The sequence below is a fragment of the Hemicordylus capensis genome, chromosome 1, assembly GCF_027244095.1.
Source record: "Hemicordylus capensis ecotype Gifberg chromosome 1, rHemCap1.1.pri, whole genome shotgun sequence".
Lineage (NCBI taxonomy): Eukaryota > Metazoa > Chordata > Lepidosauria > Squamata > Cordylidae > Hemicordylus > Hemicordylus capensis.
In genome coordinates, this window is record NC_069657.1 from 57,262,657 (window position 1) to 57,268,906 (window position 6,250).

The window sequence follows — 6,250 nt, forward strand, 5'->3', positions numbered from 1 at the left end:
GATTCTCACTGAAATATGTATATTTGATCAATGATTGTAGGAAAACAAACTGAACTGTTCTGAACTAGTAAGATTCTGAACTACCGAGATCCTGAATTTTATCATCAGTTGGCTAGTTTTGTTTTTATTTTAGTTATGCTGGAAAACCATATTTTAAATATGGTATATAAACAAATGTAAATCAAGACAACTAAAGCTCATTTGCATTGAAAGAGAGAACAAGAGCAAACATACTACATTTTCATTATGGAGTTTACCAATATTTGTACTTTACTGTAATAATACAGTGCATTTCAGCCTACCATTATTTCAATATGCATGAATCAATCTAGCTTCTGAAGACCCACATCCTCTGTTTTAACCACTATGGCTTTGGGCAGTGTCAATTTGAGTATTGCTTCCACTCTCTGTTCATCCTGTATACCTCTCCCTTTGTCTTTATTTGTGTAAGGAAGGTATAGGATTGCTATACAAATAAAAGTACTTGTATTAATGAGTTTTAGTGGGTTTTAACTACAGTGAAAAGTGTAGTTTTATTGCTGTCATTATACCATTTTGAGATGTGTGTATGTATGTGTATCTATCTATCTATCTATCTATACACACACAAACACACACACTCACTCACTCACTCTGATAGAGGAGGGGGGAGCTCAGAGAATGCAAGAAAAAAATGTGTGTGCAGGTCCCAAAGGGATTAGGACACATCTAATGTTTTCCCAATTATGTTCATGAGATGCTGAATGAAACAGTTCATAGGGAGGGTCAATTTACATGTGCATTGGGCCTGTGGAAGCAGCAATCACCGTATATATATTCAAGCTTTTTGTTCATGTTAATAAACACTCAAACTATTTATGGTAGCACGAGAGAGCTTAATCCTGGCTCTCTGAATGGATTTTTTCCAGCTGTTGTCCGCTCTGTTAATCTCTGCAACACCCATACTGAAGAATGCTCTATTATCTATATTTTTCTTCATGTCTTATTTTAAATCTATATACCATAATGAATTTTGTAAAAATAAAAAAATAAAACCCCAACACTTTATTATTATAAAATAACCAAACAAAATCCATAATATACAAAATATTCTACAAGCAATTATTACTGCAGGATAAGGGAGGAGAACTGGTCTTGTGTTAGGAGGCATGACTTGTCCCCTTAGCTAAGCAGGGCCTGCCCTGGTTGCATATGAATGGGAGACTACATCTGTGAGCACTGTAAGATATTCCCTTTAAGGGATGGAGCCACTCTGGGAAGAGCATCTACGTTCTAAGTTCGCTCCCTGGCATCTCCAAGATAGGGCTGAGAGCGATTCCTGCCTGCAGCCTTGGAGAAGCCGTTGCCTGTCTGTGTAGACAATACTAAGCTAGATGGACCAACGTGACTCAGTATATGGCAGCTTCCTATGTTCCTTTGAAGGTATTTCTTGAAATAAGAAATCCAGTAATCCTTCCCAGAAGGCACTTGATTGATTGATTGATTGATTGATTGATTAAGTGCCGTCACGTCAGTGTCAACTTAGCGACCACATAGATAGATTCTCTCCAGGTTGATCTGTCTTCAACTTGGCCTTTAAGGTCTCTCAGTGGTGCAATGGTTGAACCATATGATGGTTCATTACATATACTTTGGGACATTTTTATATTTCTATAATATTCATTGGTATATGTATGAGAATGTTTTATGTTTTATTTCATTTTTTGTATTTTAAGTTGGTCTGTGTAGAACTTTTAATTCATTATTAAAATACCATTTTTTATCTATATTCACAGTTTATACAGTAGTAGCCTACCATTATATTAAAAAGCCACTTGTATCTTAGGGGAAAAAATCATTGCATTATACTGTGAAAATTACCTCTTTCCAATTCCTTCGAAAACGATGGCATTCCATTTTGCCTTGAAGGCTCAAGCTAGATCATATTTAATGCCAGATTGGAGAGAAACAAAATAGTGAGTGAGATCCAATGATATCCAGTTTGTGGAAGAAGTGGGTGGCTATAGCTGGGGAAAGTGGCTCTGGGCAAGGAGAGAATACTATCAGCTGGCAATTGGAAAAACGGCATGCAACACAGAGCTCTAGATCACATCCACAAACTATTATTCTGATTATCTGCAGCTAATGTTGGCAAGCTTATATCTGGTGGGTTTTACCTTGTAACTTTAAATTTAGTTTTAACTGAGGGTTGCTTCTAGTTTTCTAGTAATATATAACTCCTATTATAAGTTGTCATTCAGGTTGTATTCACGCTTGATTATCTTCTAGCTGACCAGAATGATTTAAGATCTTATAATGTGACTAAGTTTTGTTTGATATCCAGCAAAATTCACCAGGCACTCATCATGAATTTAACTTAGCTGTTCTGTTTTGAGGTTTAACTTGCTAATATTATATTACAACTTCTATGGTTTACTCTGTGGGGCTTCTGTGTGTATGTGTTACTATTGTACTGGCCTGTGACTGTAATATAGTATTGGATTTGATCTATTAATTTTATTTTTATGGTACATCTGTTTTACTGATTCTGTGAGCTGTCCCAAGCAGTAGTGCACTGGACAGGTGGGGGTATATTTAAATAAATAAATAATAAACAAGCATTGGATCCAGAGAGCCCCTTGTGCAAGTGGAAGGCATGCCCAAGGTGGCGGTGTCCTCCCCCACCCACCCAGTAGCAGGCCTCATGGAATATCTCATGTAGCTCCAGGGGATCTCCAGATTCTTACCCAAATGAGCTGCTTTTTGGAGGGCACAGAGAACTACTACAGGAAGGAGGAAGTTGGAAAGACCCGTGGCATGAATCGAACTCTGAGATCCGAGCCATTTCAGTTTAAGCCATTCTTTATAGTCTTTCTGAGTGTGTATGTGTGTGTGTGTGTGTGTAATATATGAGTCATCTTTGCAAGTAAATATATGGCATGTCACTCTTCTATTTTCTTGTGATGTCAGTAGAATCTTGCCTCTAACACTCTCAGGTCAAAGTTTGCTTAGATATTAATGTTTCTGAATGGCAGGACTTACTTTGGGTACGGGAAAGTCATCAAATTAAAGCCAGGAAAGAAGCTGAAGCACTTAATTCGGAATATAAAATTTGGCAACTAATACAAGCAGGGATTCCTGTTGGAGATGAACTTCCAGTGCATTGACCTTTTGCACCAACTGTCCTAATGACCACTAGGGGCATTGGGAGTAGAAACAGTGAGTCAGGGTCTCCCTATCTGTCCCTACTCTATGACCCCTGAATTGCCTCTGCAGCACTTCCTGTGCTGAGTCACAATCCTTCCTTTCCTCCTAGAGAGCAGATGGAAACATCTCTCTCTCTCCTTACCTATCCACTATGTAGTCCTTTAGATTAGATATAGGTCTTTCCTATCTAAGTGTATTTAACCAATAAATGTTTAGTGTTTAGTCATACAAGGATCTCCATGTGTTTTCTCTAAATAGCTGCAATATCCAAACAATCCTCTGCTACCTACTCTGTAACTGGAGTGTGTGCTCATTCCTTAGTGCTCTGCTGTTTTACCTATTGTAGGTAAAAATCAACAACCTCTAACAATTCCTACCTATGTATGAATTCCTGAGTTCATCAATTATATCATTAGTTGATAAGGTCTAAAGAACTGATAAATAAGAAACTATTGAATAAACCTCAGACTTGCATTAGTTAACAAAAAGGTGTTGGCTGTTAATTAAGGACATAATGAATTTGCTGACCTTTACAAAAGGTAAATAGCTAAATATATCACAGAAAAGAGGCTTGGAGCAACATCTCTGAAATCCACTAATACCTTGAACTTGAGCCATTTGTTAATGAGATATAGCCCTGATCTGTTCAGTAAAGCAAGACCATGAATTCAAACCTTTCTAAAAATACAAACCAAGTATTACAAATCACTGTGGCCACTTTTTTTAGTGTTCAGTCTCAACTAATGAAGCATGACTAGGAATGACCTATCTTCCTTGGACAACTAGGAAACTTACACAGGAAACAAATCAACAGGCACACACCAAAAAGAACATGAGGAAAATAAAATTAGTCTACTTAACCTAAGATATACCCATGAAACAGAGATCTGGATCGGAAGCTCAACACCGTCTTGAGGATAAAAAAAGAATGCACTCTTAGGCTTTTGTGCTACTTCAAGCAAATCAGGTATTTGATTTGAAGGAAGTTTATTGGAACGCACATTTGGGGCTTGGAAAATTTTGCATTCTATAAGGTTGAAAGCATCCAGCTGGGAATCAGAACTATAAACTGGCTGAAAGCCTAGTCACTTCTCCAAAACTACCAATCTCAAGTCCCAGTTCTTCAAAACCCAATCTCAGCTAGAATGACTTCAGATGCTGGGGCACTTCAATGTCCACTTTGGGACCAATTTGTCTGGGGCAGCTCAGGAGTTCATAGCAGCCATGACAACTATGGGCCTGTCCCAAAGGGTCTTGGGACCGATGCACACTGCAGGTCACATGCTTGATCTGGTCTTTCACTGTGATCAGGGTGGGTGGGGATCCTGTGATTTCCCCATTGTCATGGACAGACACCATCTGGTTAAGGTTGGACTCACAGTCACACCCCACCTTCGCAGGGGTGAGGGGCCCATTAGAATGGTCCGCCCAAGAAGATTATTGGCTCCAATAGGGTTCCAAGAAGCCTTGGAGGGATTTAGTGTTAGCTCTACCGGTGATCCTGTTGATGCCCTGGTGGAGAAATGGAACATCAAACTCACCAGGGCAATAGACATGATTGCTCCTAAGCATCCTCTCTGACCCGCTTCAAAATTGGCTCCCTGGTATATGGAAGAACTACGGGGGCTGAAGCAGCAGGGTAGATGACTGGAACAGAAGTGGAGGAAGACTCAACTCAAATCTGACAGATTACAATGTAGAGCACATTTGAAGATCTATGCTCCGGTAACACGGGCGGCAAAGAAGTGATTATTTTCAGCCCGTTGTGCATCCACAAGTTCATGTCCAGCGGAGTTGCTCAGGGTTGTGAAAGGACTAGTAAGTTCCCCTCCTCACTTGAATCAGAATTTGGAACCATCTATTACCCACTGTTAAGTGTTTAATGATTTTGTGTGTGGATAAAATCTCTTGTATATGGGCCAACTTGGATTTAGACCCCACAGTTACTGCAGTGTCTGAATCGGAGGTGTCCAGCGACTCCTCTTATGTGATCAGGCTGTATCAGTTTCAGTTTGCGGCTCGTGAGGATGTACATAGGAACATAGGAAGCTGCCTTCTACCGAGTCAGACCATTGGTCTATCTAGCTCAGTATTGTCTGCACAGACTGGCAGCGGCTTCTCCAAGGTTGTAGGCAGGAATCTCTCTCAGCCCTATCTTGGAGATGCCAGGGAAGGAACTTGGAACCTTCTGTTCTTCCCAGAGTAGCTCCATCCCCCTGTAGACAAGCTGCTTGGAGTGATGTGGCCTACCACCTGTTCTTTTGACCCTTGCCCGACATGGCTAATACTATCTAGCAGGGAGGTTGTTGTAGAAGGCCTAGTAGAGATCATGCATGCTTCTCTGAGGGAGGGCAGGATGCCTCCTTGCCTTAAGGAGGCAATTATTAGACTACTTCTGAAGAAGCCTGTCTTGGATTCCTCAGAGTTGAGCAACTATAGGCCTGTTTCCAACCTTCTGTAGTTGGACAAGGTAATTGAGAGGGTGGTGGCCTCCCAACTCCAGGCAGTCTTGGGTGAAATTGATTATCTAGACCCATTTCGGGTGGGCTATGGGGTGGAGACTGCCCTGGTCGTCCTGATGGATGATCTCCAATTTGGAATTGACAGAGGAAGTATGACTCTGTTAGTCCTTTTGGACCTCTTGACAGCTTTCGATACTATTGACCATAGTATCCTTCTGGAGCATCTGAGGGGGTTGGGGGTGGGTGGCACAGCTTTGCAGTGGTTCCACTCTTACCTCTCAGGCAGATTCCAGATGGTGTTGCTCAGGTACTACTGTTCTTCAAAAAAGAAACTTCGGTATGGTGTCCCTCAGGGCTCCGTATTATCTCCAATGTTGTTTAACATCTACATGAAACCACTGGGAGAGATCATCAGGAGATTTGGTGCAGGGTGTTATCAGTATGCTAATTGCACACAAATCTATTTCTCCATGTCAATGCCATCAGGAGAAGGCATAACCTCCCTAAATGCCTGCCTGGAATTGGTGATGGGCTAGATGAGAAGTAACAGGCTGAGACTGAATCCAGATAAGATGGAGGTACTCAGAAGATGATTTTGATCT